Source organism: Anastrepha ludens, chromosome 4, assembly GCF_028408465.1.
Source record: "Anastrepha ludens isolate Willacy chromosome 4, idAnaLude1.1, whole genome shotgun sequence".
Classification (NCBI taxonomy): domain Eukaryota; kingdom Metazoa; phylum Arthropoda; class Insecta; order Diptera; family Tephritidae; genus Anastrepha; species Anastrepha ludens.
In genome coordinates this window covers 17,283,296-17,302,481 of record NC_071500.1, presented here as the reverse complement: position 1 = coordinate 17,302,481, position 19,186 = coordinate 17,283,296, and positions in this window count along the sequence as shown.

Here is a 19,186-nt window from a genome sequence, read left to right as displayed (position 1 = left end):
CAAACGATCGAGAGCTGACATCGGCATAAATATGAGAGAAATTAGCGTTAGCTCCCACAGCAGAGGATGCAGCAGCGAAATCAGCACAAACATTATCACTTACAGAAGTAACAGCGACAGCGTCGAATGAGAGAGAGCCATCATCAGGTAATCGATGAGAGGCATTGGCATTGACTCCTACAGCAGAAGATGGAGCGCGAAGTATAGGATAATCAGCAAAAACATGTGGAGACGACGTTCGGATATCAGCAGAGAGCAACATCTTTTTGCTCTGCTTCATTTCTTTTTACTAAAGTTTGTATTGCGCACACAAGTGCCAGCATTTTCCCGTGGTGGTTTAATTCCAGCAGTGAGCACACACAGGCCTGAGCGCATTTCGTCCCAGCGAAAGTTGGACTGCAACAATTGAAACTCAGTTGAATATTGCCATCTCGCAACTCATTCAAAATAGCAACAATGCGGTTATTCTCAGCTCTGAGTGCAGCAGTTTCAGCTAATGCAGACCGCAATGTTAATTGATCCCGTATGTTAACTTCATCCATATGTCGGTTCGCAGTTAAAAATCCCTAAGATGGAGAAAGAGAATTCGATATTGTTGTTGGATGCGGAAACGAATTGCTCAAACTATTACATTGAACGTGTGCTTTTCTATACAGAGTAGTCAAGCTATTAAGGTAGACGTTAGTAACATTGTTCTCTGTAATATCCACAACAACAGATAGCTGTGGCAAACGTGGAGAATTTCGAAGAGCAGTAGAGCAATTTTTGCACGAAACTCTCTATCCGAGAAGAGCAAAAACTCCACATCAGAAGGCAAAATGCTTACTCAACTTAGGTTATTGAGTTCATTGTACTTTGCACATTGAGCCTTAGGCAACGATCGTTCAACTTTATGACACCACCGGCACGGCATTTCAAGAAATTAAATATTGAATTAAACTAGTTTTAGAGTCACTATCTCATTAGTTTTATTTAGAAAACTATTTGCAAATCAGCACTGACAAAACTGGATATCATATTCAAAAAGTAAATGCGAAGAAATTATAAAAAAAATGCCTTCCAACAATATTTCTGTTTTGCGCTATCATTTTTAGTTCTCAAACTCTTAAGCCAACTCACCCGATATTAAGCATTTCAAAACTATTACACCTTATCATTTTTACGATTTTGGCGAAGTTAGTTGAAGTAATTATTGTGATCCTTTCTTCACTGTGACTACCACATTTCCTCATAAACACCAAGAGGGTATGTAAATTTCCGTTCAGCCCGCACTTAGACACTTCCTTGCTTTTCAAAAAGTGTCAAGTTTTATTATTGCTCGCATTAGCACGTAATGCTTGCATATGAATCATAACAACTTCATAGCCACTCAAGTTTTTAGCGTCAAAATTTCCTATGCTAGCAATAAAACGTCGAATACTGTTCTTTAAATGACATTTCGCGCCGAATATACGAGCATAATTCAAGAACCCTGCATACACGCATATGCATACTTAAGTGCCTACTTGAGGATATTGTCACACACGCACTTGATTGCGTAGTATCAAGACAGGACAAGCGTTTTTATTGTTTCCTCACGATGAGTGCTGATTATTTTAATTTTAGTATGCATCAGATCGTAAATACAGAAACACAGGGGCATAGTATCAGAATGCACGGATATTGGGATGTGAGTGGAACAGAAAAAGATGGGTGATTTTCCAGAGTCTTGCTCAAATTAATGGAATTTTTAATAAGTTAAATAAATTGCTAGATCGAATCTTTGAAAGATGGTATTTCACCAATATTCGATTCTCGCCTTCATCATTTAGATATTAAGCAAACATTTCATTTTACCATTCTTTTGTATTGATGAAACTGTTTTGAATTAAATTAAAATATCTGAGAGTTGAGAAGATCGCGCGAGCGTCCCCGATCCACACGTGGTCTGGAGGATCTCGCGACTTTATAAATTGTTTGTACTTGACCAACAATCCATTAGATGCCGCGAGGCCCACATTTGCAGGAGACAGATCACAAGTAGTCAAGGAGATTCCAATTCCCTCACTATGTTAATATCCACCTTGTACCCCGACTTAGGCTGAGTTTAAGAAAGCCAAGTTCTTCTTCACCCCATCTTTTCAACGCAGTAGGGGCCTTCCTCATCCTCTGCCATCACAATTTGGACAAAATGACCCAGCCAACGAAGCCGCTTGATCTTCATGCTCTGGGCTTTATCTATGTTGAGAATAGCCTGTTCGCGAGATAGCAAGAAACGTTGGTTGTAGCAATCCGATAGTAATAAATTTACTCATAAGAAAAAAAAGAACCAGGATGATCGTTTGGTGTGCCAGAGTAGAGTTGGAACAAGGAGAAAGGCAAATGAATGAGATTTGCTTGGTTGGAGTGGGCAAAAACGCCACGGAATTGGTCCTTGGAGCAGTGAAAAATGGTAGTATGGTCAGATGATAGCAGATTTAATTAGCATAGAGACGACCATGTACCATAAGTCTGTCGGTTTCCGGAGAAGGATTTAAAGAAAATTGTGTGAGGAGAACGTTTAAGCTTCCTGAAAGCCAAATGATCTTGGCATGCTTTTCTTTCTATATACGGGGTCCTTTACTCTTCGTTGATGGAATGATGAACGCTCAAAAGTAGGTAGAAGTTGCATCCAATTGTATCGTTCCCGTTGTAAAAGAGCAGTATTTGCGTGGCCACGAGTGTATATCCTCGGTACAATTTTAGTTTAAAAAACATATGAAATGAATAAACAAATTTTGTAAGTAACTCTAAATACAGCACTCACGCGAAGTGATGGCAAATAATCTGAAAATTCTTTATATTACAAATATAAAAATAATAAGCCAACAACTGTACATCAACAAATTATTTATGACTTCATCCTGAGCATAGCGCAGCCGAGAATGCAATATATTACATCGTGGGTTGTTCCCTGGCTAGCAAAAACGCATTTCGCTAAGTGAATGTCATTTTTCGGTTACTCATACGCCAAAGCAGCCCTTGGAAATACTCGCAAGTGCAAGCATCAAAAATGGGACACTTGGCACTGAAGTTCGCCACAATTCCCACGAGAAATGCAATCGTGCAGCTTTTGTCGCATTGCTGTGCTGCACATTCAGCTGCGGCAAACAAATTATGGCAAATTTTTCAGCTCAACGCCACAGCTAACTGCCACTTTGTGTGATTTGACTGATTTGGCTTCTTTGTTTTACTCTACACGTACGCGTTAGTACACTAGGATATTAAAACTGCCAGATTTTCACATAAAAATGTTAAAGCATTTTTGAAAGTACGTTGGACCTGAATTACTTTACGGAATTTTACAATTTATGCACTGCGCTGAATATAAATTGCACGGTCAATGTAAAAACAAAAACACTACTTAAACTGCGTGTATCTTCCACGTTTAATTATTCCTTTGTTGAGTTTATAGCACAAACATTTTTTTATTTTGCACCGGAGGAGCAATTAAGCACACAATTTTTGACTAAGTATGAGTAAAAAATTGCAGCTAAGACAATGGACGGGTTATTTACTAAGGTACCAAGAATCATAACTTTGTAAGCAACCCGGCCACTGTGCTATAGCTTCGCCTATGGTTTCCACAGATATGTATGACGCTACTGCATAAGCACCTCCTTGGGTTTCTCCAAATTTCTGTGTCAAACTTTGCAGACATCATCCTCTAGCGCCGACTACTCACTTTTCATCGAAAGAATTTAAGCCTGGGCTACACGAGAGCCAGTATTTAACAGAAATAATAGATAAATGGCAACCATCGTAGGCGAATGCATTGGTGAGTGACTTCCATTCGAAAGTGCATCGGTAGATTTGAATCTCCGGGCAAGAAACAGTAAAATTGTAGAAAGCTTCTGCAATAGGTGTTGTACGGAAGTCCAAGCTTCTCCGCGCTAGTTCCGATCACCCAGTGTCCGCCACTATGAGTCTGGAAAATGAATGGGGGGAGATCCCCATCACGTTAAGCGTCCTGCTTCTGTCGAACTTGGGCAAAGGTATTTAAGACAAAACCCACGATAACATAGAACTCCATCTGTCTAGCGCGTTTTTAAGAGAGGGGACACCTATGTCTAAAATGGAGGCAACTGAAACCGGTGCTGTCGATCCCTTTGTGGCAAGCTTAATGGCATTTTTATTTCTCTTTATGTCCCTATGCCCTGGCTTTCGGCAGAGGTGAGTGAAATAGTGGCCGATTTAGAGAAAACCCTCGCTTCAACCCTCCAAATTCAATCTTGAGTACATCGGTGAAAACAGAGGAGCTTATGTCCCTGCAGACTCTCCTCTTCCTCTCTATGTTGATAATGAGAAATTTTAAGACAAGCAGATCAAATTTGTTCGTGAATAAAATATTATTGCAAACAAGTCAAAAATTGTGGATATTTAATTTAAAAATATACGTTTTTTAACTTTTCCTGTGTGCGGTTTAATTGTGTGTTTAATTTTTTTCTCTGGGGTTTCCTACCTTTCTGCTGTATTTAATACATATCCTATGATCAGAGAGTACCGATAATGTTTAAATAAAACAAAACAGAGTTAAGTTTTAGGCAGAAATTTATTATATCTCCTTCAAAATATGACCCGTCTGAAGCAACACGCAATGTGCCAACGTTTAGCCCAGGCCCCCATGCACCACTGGTAGGCCGAAAAAGGGATCTCTTTGATCTCCTCTAGCGACTGAAACCTCTTTCCACGAAGTGGTAACTTCACCTTGGGAAACAAAAAGAAGTCGCACGGAGCCATATCAGGTGAATACGCTGCTTGCACGATTACTTGGTGTTTGGTCAAATATTCCAGCACAATTTGGGCTCGATGCGATGGCGCGTTGTCATCATGCGAAGTCCAAGAATTGTTTGCCCACATTTCCAGCCATTAGGCGACGCACAGCATCTCTCTAATGATCCGATGGCGCTAAAAAATGTCTTACAATCCTAACAACATAAGAAAAAAATAAAAAAACTGGTTCCCACGGGCGCAGTTCGTTTAAACTAAACATTCCTGGTACTTTTTGATCATAGAGTATAATGCATAATTGAGACACAGTTTTGTAATTTTTGTCAGTCCTGATTTGCAAATAGTTTTCTAAATAAAACTAATGAGATAGTGACTCTAAAACTAGTTTAATTCAATATTTAATTTCTTGAAATGCCGTGCCGGTGGTGTCATAAAGTTGAACGATCGTTGCCTAAGGCTCAATGTGCAAAGTACAATGAACTCAATAACCTAAGTTGAGTAATCATTTTGCCATCTGATGTGGAGTTTTTGCTCTTCTCGGATAGAGAGTTTCATGCAAAAATTGCTCTACTGCTCTTCGAAATTCTCCACGTTTGCCACCGCTATCTGTTGTTGTGGATATTACAGAGAACAATGTTACTAACGTCTACCTTAATAGCTTGACTATTCTGTATAGAAAAGCACACGTTCAATGTAATAGTTTGAGCAATTCGTTTCCGCATCCAACAACAATATCGAAGTCTGTTTCTGTATCTCTGTAACTGCTAACCGACTTATGGATGAAGTTAACATGCGCGATCAATTAACATTGCGGTCTGCATTAGCTGAAATTGCTGCACTCAGAGCTGAGAATAATCGCATTGTTGTTATTTTGAATGAGTTGCGAGACTGCAATACTCAGCTGAGTTTCAATTGTTACAGTCTAGCTTTCGCTGTCACGTACTTCCGTACTGCTGTACTTCCCGTTCCATCTTGTGCTGTTGGAGTCAATGTCAATTCATCTCATCGATTACCTGATGATGGCTCTCTCTTATTCGCCGCTGTCGCTGTTACTTCTGTAAGTGATAAAATTTCTGCTGGTTTCGCTGCTGCATCCTCTGCTGTGGGAGCTAACGCTAATTTCTCTCATATTTCTGCCGATGTCAGCTCTCGATCGTTTGCTGCTGTTTCTGCAAACACTGCCTCGCAGCCTCCTGCACAATGGACTACTGTGACTGGTGAAAGGGCTAAGAAGAAAAACAAGTCATGGGATGTGGTATATGGCGGTAATTGTAGCACTGAACTGGATGTTGTAGCAATAAAAAAAATGGAGTCACATATCCTCTTTTAAGCTCGCGGTTTCTGTTGAAGATAGTATTGACTATGTTGTTAAAAAGTGTAAAATTGAAAAATGTCTTATTACTTGTTTTAGCCTAATCAAGAAAGATACAGATGTTAGCTCTTTAAAAAGAATAAATTTTAAGTTTGGGGTTATGTCATCTGCTCTTGAGCAAGTTTTGAGTCTCACGCTTTGGGCAGTAATGAGAAGCTTGCCCTTGTACAAATTTTCAAAAGAACGATCCTCCCAACAACAAACTCTAACGAGCCCTAATAGAGTAAGCTGCTTTAAAGATTTTAAAATTTATTTTCAGAATATGAGTGGCATTCGCACTAAGTCCGAAATTTTACGTGCTCAGAGTGCCCACTGTGATGTTGATGTTATAATTTTTGTCGCCACTTGGCTTAAGGGGTTATACGCAGTTATGACTTTCAAAAAAATCGATTTTTTTTTATTGCATTTTTGTAATGTACATACATATATTCAAAAGTATACGCACGAAATTTGAAGTAGATCTAAGCAATACTTTCGGAGTTATACCTAAAGATGTAGAGATGCCTCGGCACGTTTTAAGGTAGGTATTGAAACTTTAAACGTGTTTTTTTCAAAACGGCATTTTTCAAGTCGGTGTACACGATATCTCGAAAACGGCTTGTTTGATCGGTCAACCGTTTTAACTCAATCTTTAAAGATACATTTTCTAGTAACTAATCGTTCCTTTTGTAAATCTGATACTTATTTTCCATTTTATAATCAATTTACGGCCAAATTTTAACGTAAAAATCGAAATCATTTCTTTTAAAAGCTACCATTTTGTGAAAATTCAATATTTTGATTAGCCGAACGATTAATTACTAGATTGTTTGGTTTTTTGATTTCAGATAATCCAATCCTGAGTTGCGATGTACACCGTAAATCGTCTTTTTTTAAAGGAGGTTCCAGAAATCGCCTGCAGCGCGCTCTATAATCAATATTTTCATAAATAAAAAATTTTGTTACGTTCTTGAAGGATGCTTTTATAACCGCCAAAAATTTTCAAATTAAAATATTGTGAAGTTTCTTCAGGATAAATCCTTGACAACCCGTCTTTTATTTGCTTCATAACTGCGTATAACCCCTTAATTCGATGAGGAGTTTTTCGACGCAAATCAATACAACGCCTTTCATAAAAATCGTGTTCTGGGTAGAACGGGATGTTCAAAAGTGGTTGTGTTCAAACGTTCGAAGTTAGGAAGTTGGAAAAATTTTCTAATATTAACATACGGAAAAAACTCCTTACCACGGGCAATCTTTGGAATTTCGTACGCACAGATTTTTCTTAATTGTTCCATACAAATATCAACCCATGTCTCTCTAATAACCGGACACAGGCACTATTTTTCTAAACATTTGGGCAAAAAAAATCTTTCATTAACAGCTAAGATTCAACAAAATTCGGGGTAAGCAAGTTGAAGTGAAAAGATTTCATATTTTTGGATAATGCAGCATCCAAATTAATCTTAACTGACATTTTTTTTTTTGCCACCTAAAACAACGGCAGTTAGTACACCAATTATTCAAGGAATGATCAAACATTTTAAAATTTATTTTTAGAGAAGAAGCAACGACAATAAAAAATGCCTGCGTAAGCAGAATTTTTGGAAATTGATGAGAGTCTTAGCGTTTGTGATTTCGAAGATGGCATTTCACTGGTAATTGAATTATTGGTTAATTGATTCTGCATAACTTTTAAATTTAGCGACAATAACAAAGTAAGGTGGCGTAAGCCCGAGGCAGAGATACAACCGCCAGGGGTTCGTAAAATCTAAAAATGTTAGTTAATTTTCTATGATTGCTTTCTCCAAATATAATAGAGTTAATTGTCGTAACGACATTGGAAGCTAATAAATACTTAAATACATTTGGTATGACAAAGACGTTGCTATTCATGTGCTTGCCACATGCAAAAATGGTAGCAGTTGTGTGAAGTATACGCCATACCACCATTTTGGGTTCATGCATGCTAATACGCGCTATCCACAGTTTCTAACGCATGTCGAGTTGGTGTACATCCTGCATAACAAATTATGCAAACCAAACTCAAATCAGATGCCAACATGCCAACAGACACAAACAGCTGAACAAATTGTGCCAGACTGCAGCACACACCTAAATACTTAAAATATATGCATTGGCTCGTAAGCTAATAAACCGAGCGACAGTCAATTTTACATATATCTACAAAAGCAATTCCAGGTACGCAAGCCACGTACAGAAAAAACTGCGTATTTGGTTCCCCTCTCAAACGTCAGAATTTTTCTTTAAAGGCCTTTGAATATTCAAGTAAGTCACTAATTCAAAAAAATTACTTTATAAATTCAGTGAATTGGTGGAATAATATTTCTCAAGTTTTGATTTTGAAAAATATACTACCCATATTTTACATTGACTTTTCCTACCCAGGGTGCCTGAGCACCCATAACTTTTATAGATTATATTTTCCAAATAAGATATAAAAATGTGTTTTTTTTAAATTCAGTGTGTTTATTGATTAAATTTGTATTGAACTATATTAAAAAATCACAAAACATGCTTTAAAGACATTTGCTACAAATTTTTATTTGATGCTCTCCACATATAGGTATTTTGCATTTGCTGCAAAAAGTCTTGCTTTTCCTGTCTTTCTTCTAAGGACAGAATCTATTATACATCGCCCTTGCTTTATGGTGCCATCAGATGGTGCATCAGGTTCACTGGACGTTTTCAGTATGCCATTTATCATTTCGCGAGTATTGGTAGACAAAGTGCGCCAATTTTGGCGCTCTTCCAAAAAAGGTGTTATGAGTTGGAGAGACAAAGTTTTGAAAAAAGTACGTCTATTCGGTACATTTCCACATTTTCTTTATTTGTTGCATTACTTAGGCTCAGTAGTATCGACGAGTTTATACCGACGATGTTTAGTAATCCAAAGAAAACGCACAATGGCCATCGACGGGTTTTACGTGACACTGAATAAGTGTGACTTAGTTGATGTAAGTTGATCGTCAATATAGTGGCGAAATTTTTTCCAGTTTGTTCTGTCATTAAGTATGCGAAAATCGTAGATATTTGGTAATGAAATTTTTTCTTGTATGATTTATAAGGAACAAATAAATGACTTCAAAATAATTGTTTAAGGGTGTTTCTATGTTCATGTCCACAGCTGTACACACATAGTCTGTAGACGTATATACAACATTTTCTAATGGAAAAAACGGATTCTTGCTATGCAACTAATAGTAGATACAACTAACAGTTCAGCTGTCAATTGCCCTACATCTATCATAAAAAAGCTGCAATAGGCTGAAGCATTTCAAAGTGACAGCGGCACGCGCTTGTATTGCATTGTGTGTCATAAAGTACGAGAATAACATCATAATACATATTTATATGAGTATACTTGTACTTATATAAAAAGTAAGGAAGCGCTTAACTCGTGCCAGACCAAATTTTATATACCCGCGTACATTTTAATAAAATTTTATTTAAGCTGGCTGTTAATTTTTGAAATTAAGCAAAGTTAAGAGTAGAGTTTATAACACAGGCAAACGCACAGAAATTTAGTATAAAAAGTGGGCGTGGTACTTATGGTATCTTCTCCCAAATATATTTATATCGGATCTAAATGAGGTGGGCAGCAATACGGGCATCGAGTTTTGGTGAGTTTTTTTGGCTTCATCCTTTGTACCAAACTTTACTAGTTTTGCTTTATTTCACAAGAACTTCTCATATTTTTTTTTCTTTTCTGAAAATTTTCGTTATGTATAGTAGCAATAGTAATCGCTTTTTACAATTTTCCCTTGATACCACTTTCTTATCACTCAGAGAAAAAGTTACTCCCTTTCGCTTGGTGCCAGGTCCGGACTAAAAAGAAAACCTCGCAACCAAGATCCTGAAGTTTTTGACGAGTCACTACAAACGTGTTTGACCTTGTGTTGTCCTGATTGAATACAACAGCTCTTCTGGTGGCCAATTCTGGCCGTTTTTGGTCAACCGCTAGCTTCAAATAGTCCAGTTGTTGACAGTAGAGATCTGAATTTAGTGTTTAGCCATACGTAAGCAACTCATAATAAATGTTTTCTTTCAAGTCCCACCAAACTCACAGTAGAACCTTCCTAGCCGTTAGTCCTGGCTTGGCCACCTTGCTTCGACCACCATCGTTGCCGCACAGTATTGTCGTACATGACCCACTTCTTATCCCCAGTTACCAATCGTTTAAGAAACGGGTTGATTTCCATCCGTTTGGCCAACGCTTCGCAGCTGGATATTCGATCTATCATATTTTTTGGTGTTATTTTGTGTGACACTCAAACATAGACCTTCTTTTTGAATCCAGCTGTGTGCAAATGGTTTAAAACTGTTATATTTTATGGTTGACCTTTAGATCCTGGACGATGCTACGACTACTAAGATGCCGGTTACTTTCGATTAAATTTGTCATTTTATCAACATTTTCGACGACGGATCTGCCTGTTCGGAGTGCATCTTTAACATCAAAAATGCTTGAACGGAATCGGCCCAACCAAATTTGCTCGTCTTTGGCTGCTACAGTATCGGCACCATAAACATCATTCACATTTTCAGCGGCCTTTCCTGCATTTTCGCCTTTATCTAAGAAAAAAATCTTAAACGTACCGAATTTTCTTTTTGCTGACTTCCATTGTTAACACTCTGTAATTCCAAACTGAATGGAACCAACAAATTGTTTGAGCTATAGTTTACGCGATATCGATCACTGAAGCCATCTACCGAGACTATAATGGATCCTTTTACTTTGCTCGAGTTATCGTGCAATCCGACAGACGGATATACAGGCAGGGATGCCTAAATCGACTTCTCTTATAATTTTAGTGTATATATGTACGAGATATACGGTGAGACTACTCTGAGTCAAAAAAATGTTTACAAGTGGTACAAGTTTTTACAGAAGATTGAGAAGATGTGCGAAGGTTGAAATGCTGAGAAATTGAAGAAAATTCATCTAGAGAATCGACGAGTCACAATTAGAGAAGTTGCTGAGGTTGTAGGCATATCGGTTGGCTCATTCCTTGTAATCTTTTCGGAAATTTTGGCCATGAAGCGTGTGACACCGAAGTTCGATCCAAAATTGCTGAATTTTGACCAAAAAACAACGTCACGTGAGCATCCCTCAGGAAGTGTTGAATGACGTCAACGACGATACAGATTTGAAAAGAGTCTGAAAGAGTCTAGAAGAGTCTAGGTGAGCCAAGAGTCGATAGTAGAAAATCGGCGAACACGTAAAACACTTGTTTCATTTACGCCTCTCACAAACAAACTAAATTGTTATGTTACTAAAACCGTGAACATATCTTCGAGAGGAGATAATAATCGAAAGTCGAATGTACGTAGCCCGTGAAATTTGAAAATTCACCTTCTTTTTTGAGCACAGCTCGTATATATCAATCTGGATTCCTTTATACATACTGTTACATACATCCATAATGGAAACCAAATTAGAAGTACCCTTTCACAAAAGTGCGCACAACTTCAGAATAAAACTAACTAGTATGTAACCCCCGAAAATCGGGTGGGCTTTTTTCCCACGGAAAGTAAACATCATATGCGACACTTTTATATATTAAAAGTTATTATGATGATTAGAAAAGTATATATTTTTATTTATATGTAATATGTAAGAACTTATGCATACCTATAACATTTTTAAAATTTTTTCATTTAAATCAGTAATTTTTTTTTTAATTACTTCATCTTGCTCTTCGCCGTGTCCTATGCGCAAAAGAAAATTACAATAGTTGGGTTCTTGACTACGCATATTGATTTTGACCAACTATGCCAGTTCGCGTACTTCTCGGTACCACAGGCAAAACATGCCTAAAGTCTCCACCCAGAATAATAATTTTCCCACCAAAAGGCGTCTCATTTTGGTGAATATCGCGTAAAAGACGATCTAAACACAACAGAGCTCTGCCAGGTACCATGCTAGCTTCATCCGAAATCATAGCTTTTGCTGCATTTAATGCCTGACCAGCTTTAGTGTTTGGTTTTACCAAAGAAACTGCCGATGCAGTCAACGGTATGGGAAATTTAAAAACGCTGTGAGCAGTTCGCCCGCCTGGCAACAAAATTGAGGCTATACCTGTCCAAGCTACGGTAATCTCTGTTTCTTCAATACGACGAATATAGTAAGTAAGAGTTTTATATAGAAATGTTTTTCCAGAGCCACCAGGTCCATCAATAAAAACAGCTTTAACAGATATGCCCTCATCATTTAACATTGTACATACTTCGTCAAAAATGTGTTTTTGTTCTCGATTAAGCTGATCTTTTAAAGTTTGTGCGCATATCAAATCGGCTTCAATGTCAGTTGGTCATCCTCTAGGCATATTTTAAAATTAAATATGGATGTACTTTTTTCTTAAAATAAATTCTATTTTGCGTCTGTCCAAAACTCTTTCTAATTTGCACTGTTACCGTTGTTTTACGTGAATTGACAAATTTCAAGTCAATTGTCAATTCATACCAATTATTGCCATCACAACAAAATTCTGAAAAAAATTCGCAGCACCCGTTGGGACTATGTTCATGAATACATATTTATTAGTAAAGAGAACAAAACAAAACAATTATTGAGAATCCAAATGTACATTTATAAGTGCTCTTGTATGTGTCGTAATCCCGCTCACAAAATTAATTTTATTCTTTGCATAGACATGCTGTGATCAATATAAAAATGTTAATAACTTTACATACGAATATCTCATTAATAAATTTTTTTTTTTTTTTTTTTTTTTTTTTTTTTTTTTTTGTCGTTTATTTGCAATCTATTTTTAAAATAATAAGCAAATTATCTAACTATTAACAATTTGACTTATATTATTGAGCTCCATTGAGGTCAATAATGATATATATGTATACTACGATTAATGTACACTTATATTCAGACTTATGTGTTAGATTTTAATACATTTTAATATTAGATTTATCTATTAGGTTCTGAATGGAATGTCTAATACATGATGTCTTTTAAGTCTATTAATTTCATTAGTTTCATCAAGTAATCGGGTTATCGTGATAACTTAATCTCTGTAAATATTTTGTGGTAATTTTTTTAATTTCATCTTTTATAAAGGGAATTTTTAGATCAGTATGTATGGCTTTATTTGTGACGAACCAGGGTGCACTTGTGATAAGCCTTAAAGTTTTTGACTGATATCTTTGCAGAATTTCTATGTTCGAATTGCAAGCAGTTCCCCACAGTTGTACTGCGTAGGTCCATACTGGCTTTAGTATAGCCTTATATATAATATAATAAATGAACCAATTTAATTTTTATGATTTTTTCAAACATACTCGTCAAATCTTTTCTTTTGATATACCCATGTTTCATATCTGTACATATTGAAGTTTAGTCAGAATAAGCGCCATGTTTCAAAATAATACTATAGATTAGAGTTTATTTTGACAAAATTTAGTGAAACTTCACATATTTTTTTAGCAATATAACTTAGCAAATATCACCAAAATCATTCAATAATATTTCCTGCATGTCCGAGTCAAATGTTCCTTATTCATATTGGCCATAAGGGTATTAATTGCAGACTTCAGAGAAGAATTGGTGTCATGTGGATGCTTAATGATTTCACACTCAACTACTCCCCATACGTAGTAATCCAGGGGATTAAGATTTGCTGAGTTAGGCCGACATAGGTTCGGTGTTATGTGGTAATGGAAATTTTCGGTAATACGATCTTGTGTTGCCATCGCTTTATGTGAGGACCAGAGAAGCAGAGGGGCTGAGTCTTGCTGAAAGATGTACGGACAGTCAGCGTGTATACTATCATTCTAGGGATTTACTACTGTTTCTAGAACCTCAATATTTGCAGCAGAATTCACTCGATATCCTTGAGTAAAAAAATATGGTGGTGCAATAAAAATATGATGGTTGGAAACTTCATGTGCATGACAACATTGACCTTCTGCAGGATTGAATCATAGCAATCATCCATTTCTGTGGTTGGTCTTTTCCTCTTGGTCAACATTTTTTTTTCGTCAGAAGAAAACCAGGACATCTCAGGCGCTTCAGGTGTTTCATTTTTTTTAGAAGATGTTTTGGTCGAATAACTCGCTGTTCCCGTGTTTGATCCGACATAAAACTTTGCTCCTACGCATAAAGTAGGATTTATACCGGAGATATTCATGTACAACTAGACGGAGAAGAGCCTCAGTTGCATTCAATATCCTGGCAAGGGCCCTCAGTGATTTTGAAACGAGGTTCTCATCAATAATCGCTTGCAGTTGTTGAATAGATTCAGCAGATTGGACAGAGTCACAACGTTCCTCGAGATTTTTGCGTTTTGGAATACATTCCGCCTCGCCGCCTGATGCCTCCAATTCACGGCGAAACTTAGGAACAAATAAGCGGGTGCTCTTAATACAACTAGAGATTTCTCAGACGGTGGCCTTGGTAGTCTAGCGTAAGTGCATCATATGCGGTGGCCTTGGTAGTCTAGCGTAAGTGCACTAGCCTGCCATCCCAGAGGTTGTGGGTTAGAGTCCCACGCAAAGCACGGTCCACTTTCCAAATTTACCTACTTTCCTTGTTTCTAAAACAAACAAAAATCTCACTCCTCAACCTCAGAAGTGTATCCTTTCCATCCGTACTCCCGCACAATAGTCAGCGCATTATTTGCATTGTGGCTGCTAAAACAAGCAAAAACAAAGAAAAACATACTGCAAGAAGAAGCGGGCAGCCGCGGTAATAGCGCAGACGCCCCACTTTAGCGAAGTCTGCAACCATCTGTGCGATCCTTCTGCCAGAAAAATTTGACACATAGATGGCGCCCCAAGTAGTAAGAAGGCGTTGTTCCTATATAACGATAGGTGGGCATTCCAACTATTGTAGTTAGGACTGATAGCGGCAGACTGATCACCTACCCTGTCAGAAACCAAAATAGATTAACGAAACCAACGCAAGACTGAGTCTTGTCAAGGCCCTATGCTCCCGAGAGGAGTAAACAAGGAAAAAAACTGATGCGCACATATACAGCGATGTTAACTGCACGCATTCATTTCTTGAGTTAAGTTGTAGTACTCCATTTCTCATCTGCAGAAGGGCAGAAAGATCCTCTAACTCCTAGTTGGAGCGTAGTGTAGAAGAAAGCACAAGTAATTTTTTTGAATTTTTTGAATTTATATTAAAGTTACTGAAGCTTACCTCAATACTTCAAGTACGAATTCAAATTGAAATTAAGAAGCAGCTTAACTTACATACAAACTTGTAAGAAAGGGAAAGGGGAAACTATGTAAATTATACTAACGAATCTTTGTGTGTACAATTGTGTGGTGAGAGATTTAATCAAGAGTGAATTTTATTGGAACGAAGAGAGGCTTACATGACTATAGGGCGTCAACAACTCCGCTTTGCCATCGAACACGATTTTGTGCAAAGGCTTTAAGCTCATTCTAGGTGCCATACCGATACCTCATTTCCGCCTCCACACATACGAGTATACGCATGCTCTTAACTAACGCAGGCAACCTGAATATGGTCTGAATGCTTTTCAACAGTTTGGACGACATTAATTTGGTATTGCTTTGCTCGTATGATTCATCCCATTTTCCCCTTCACCTTCATCGTCTTCATACATTCATACGTAACTATAAAACTGTGTGCTGCTGTTTGTTATAGATATTGACCGTCCAGCTGTGAAACACGAACAAAGTAAATTCTCGTACTGCCGTATTTGAAATGTGCTTTGAATTTTAAAATTCATGACGTTCCATTTCAAGTGCTTAAGTGACTCCGTGAAAACCCATAACTCAAATCTGAAGCAAATCCTACCAAATAAATGGCTTAGCAGCATTAGAGTGACAAAGGAATTGACAACTTGGCACACAATAACACACAGGGCGGCACTAGTAGGAGGTGAAAACGAAATGCTTTGCTATTCTCATATTTACAAGCAGCACAAAGATTTGTCTATTTTGAAGTGTAAGAATTTCATGTTTCTTTGAATTCATAAGCTATTCAATTGTCAGTGGATTGTCCAGGACACTACAAAGTATTAGCTTCAACTCGGGTGCGCTTTGCTGCACACAACAAATTGAAAATGGCGTTTTTTATTGAATCCTGTATAGGGGTAATTCTTACAAAATAATGGTCCGCCTCATACATCAAAATTCACATTCAAATAACAGCTTTAAAAAAATACAAAACAAAAAAAAGTTCTTGCTTATGACATTCAAAAAATATTACGAAAATTTTCCCCCTTTCCCCCTCAGTGAGGACGACAGTTGGTTGTGTGAAAGAAGGGGTAAGTAAACCAAATGTTATAAGATAAGTCCGCTATAGATAGGAAATTATACAACTTTTTTAATGGAGTTAGTTTCATTTAATCATTTAAATACTGAAAAACAAAAAATAAAAAACCTGAATTTTCATTCGAAATCGGGACCATTTGCTTTTACACAAGCCTTCAAACGATTAGGTCATTCAGCTATTGCAGCACGCTCGGTTTCCATGGTTATTGACGGCTCTGCTCGAACCAAAGATTGTTGGAGACACACAAGTTTTTTCGACAGTCCATGTTCTCCAGTTCTGTACACAAACTGTAGTCCAATGGATTCAGATCTGGACTTCCAGATGGCTAATCTTCCACAGTAATGAAACAAGGAATATTGTTTTTTAGCCACTGCTGGGTGGTTTTTGCCTTGGAAGATCCAATGCTCTCCATTGAAGGGAGTACTGCACAACTGTTTTATCACGCCTTCTAAGACATCCTCCGGATACTTCTTTACCCCGGTCTTAATCCCTCTTTCGCAGAAATGCAGAGATATAACGTCTTTACAAGACACTCCCCACCAAACCATTCCGGAGACTGGATGGTGTCCTCGCTGAACTTTTGGAACAACATGATTTTCTGCTTTCTAAGGAGATTTCTGCAATTTCTTTCTCGAACGACTTTTATGGCTTGCTTTCTCCCAATTCACAATTGACTACCCAGATCTTGTGATTTAACACCTTGTGACTTTTTTCTTTGGGGCCACGTGAAAGAGGAGGTCTGCGCCAACAGCTAACAGCCCAGGGTCGATTTAAGACCACAAAGATGGAATTCGTGAGGCTATCGAGGACATTGGGCAGCCACTTTTCAATTCGATTATGGAAATTTCATGAAAAGGTTATTGTCCTGTAAACGTGGTCATGGTGGTCATTTGCCGGATGTTATTTTCCACTATTAACGGCATGCCTTCCTCTTTATAATGAAATAAACATCCGGTCATTTATATTAAAAAATTGCATTTATTGAAAAACCCTTTATTTATACATAAATGAAATTCTTAGTCAATATAATAACGTGGATTATTTCAAATAGCGGTGTAGAGTCCTCATAATACCTTTTAAGCCTTTGACGGTTTTTCACATTAGATTAATGAGTATGAACAGATCAGGCTATGTGGAAATTAAGCGTTTGAAAGATTCTGGATTGTCCATTTTTTTTAATATTCAGAAAATTATTATTCCATCCTGTTTTATACATATATACCAGATCTTCTTATACTTCCTCTCTCAACTTTCCAAGGACTATTAAATTTGCTTTTTTTTTGTGTTTTGACCGAGCTTCTCCCCCTATTTGTGGTGGGCGTTTTTCATGTTCTTACACAATTACAGTTCTAAGCCGAATCCGAACGTCAGGCATTTTTTATGAGGATATTTTTCATGGCAGAAATATACTTGGAAGTTTGCTATCAGAAAAAACGTTTTCTATTATTTGGGTGTTACATGCACGGAGATTCGAACCTAAGCATTTTCGAATGGTAGCCACGCACCAACCCCTTTGGCTACGGCGGCCTTCATGGATAGTATTATTTTTAGTGGGCAGCTAGATAACCTAGAAAATAATTGAGTAATTACGGTATTTAACTATAAGATTCGATTAGATTTGTGGGGGGTTGGATAAGTCTAAGCACTCAGTCGGGAAGAGCATTGTACTGCACCCGGATAAATTACAATGGAAGGAATAGGGAGGCGGGATAGAGGCAGCATGGATGGTAAGATGGAGAAATCGGTTGGAGGTCATTCTACCGCGAACATTTTGGGTTCATTGATGAATCTGGAGACATCCGGAAAAGGAAGAGTATGAACTTTATCCCCACTCAGAACATCACATTCCAATAGCCTAAGTCTGGTTCTAGAAAACGCCGGACAGCTACAGAGAAAACGCTCTGTAGCGTCCTCATTTTCACGACAAGACAGGCATATGGGGGCGTCAATGATTACCATGGTAGCCATATGCTGACCACAGACGTTGGTGTTATTGTCGCAGTTATCCCTGTCAGTGTTATGTAGATCACCGGTCGTGTTCGTCTAACTCATCTAACGGTATGACCAGAAAACTTGCTGTTTCGATAAGCTGGGTCCAGAGGACAAGGGGCATCTAACAGAGGGTTTGATTAGACTTGTGAAAATGTGGTTAGTGTCGGGCATGTGTTTAGTATGTCGGGGTCGATTCTGGATAAGTAGGAGTTTAACCTGCTACAGTATCCAGAACATAACTGTTTCAAGGTTACGCGGAACTCTCGGGTAGCTGGGGCTCTTCATCTGCTGTAAATGGTAGTTGGACTTCGATAACGACATTCTGAGGTCGGGAGCATAAGAAGGTGGTAACTCTGTATCCCGATGAATGTCGTTTACACTCTCCGTTCCAGCAATTGTCGATCCATTTTGTCCTGGATCTCGTCGGCGGAATAGAGGAAGAGCCTCCTGACGTGTCTGGGAGGCGGCAGGGAGCATTTTTGCCACGTCGTATAGGTGTTGTTCTTAAGATATCAGAAGGCAACCCGTCGCTGTCCGAATGGCAGTGTTTTGGCAAGTCTGAAGCTTTGTCCACTGCGTATCACTAGTACCAATTGCCTTTTAAATATCGATAGCATTTCTTTGTCTTTTCTTTAAGTGCAGCTGGCAAGCGATTTGAGCACCTTGTTGCGATTTTTGGCAAAAGCGGTTGTGTGCGCAGAGAAGGAGAGCAAACTGTCGAAGGTAACTCCCAAGATTTTGGGGTTGTCAACAATCAGTATTGGTGTGCCATCGACTTTTAGCTTAAGTCGCAGTTTTATCGCCTT